Here is an 839-nt window from a genome sequence, read left to right as displayed (position 1 = left end):
CAGTACAGAGGGTGGCAGCATTACACCACAGACACTAATCACATTGTAAATTGACATGAAAAAAGTAAAGATTTTGTTTATTACGTTTATATAGGTGTTTGTTTACAAAAGCATGTTTTACTCTTTTACTACGAGACCTTGGAAAACGTAATGTATTCTAAACAAATATTAACCAAAAACAAAACAAAACAACAACAACAAAAAAAAAAAATTGGGGGGAAACAAAATCATTTTTTTGGAGCTTAGGGGTCCCTGATAATATATCCATCATAAAATATTGGTATATTCCAACATCATACACAAATATTGGTTTGTTGCCTCAGGGTGTATTCTAAACAAATAAATATTACATTCACAAATGGTGGTGGTCAAAAGGGAAGTCTTATAAATAAGTACATGGGGGGTGTAAAAATATCTACTCTGAATAATAAATAAATAAAGAGTTTATTTTGATTTTTAAAATTAGTTTTGTGTCTAAATTTTGTTTTATTGACTTTTCTTTTTTGTTTTACCAATAACTAGTTTGTATATCTGTTTCTTAGTCTCTTTTCTGTTTCTTTTGCCTTTTATATTTTAAGAATACAAAAACAACTCTCTAAAATGAATTGCTGTCTGAAAAAGTAGACAAAGTGATGCCAAGGTTACATATTAGCTACAATAAAAGAATATGTCTAAACTCTGACAAACTAATAAATTATTAAATGGGTAATAGCTAAATGGATATTTTATATACTATAATTATGAAAAAACTTTACATTTTTACAATTATTCTGTAGTTAGTGGGGGAAATATGATATGAAAACGAATATATAGCACTGGAAGAAAACTATATATGCTAT

The sequence above is a fragment of the Abramis brama genome (assembly GCF_963993115.1).
Source record: "Abramis brama genome assembly, chromosome: 5".
NCBI lineage: Eukaryota > Metazoa > Chordata > Actinopteri > Cypriniformes > Leuciscidae > Abramis > Abramis brama.
This window is presented reverse-complemented; position numbering follows the sequence as displayed.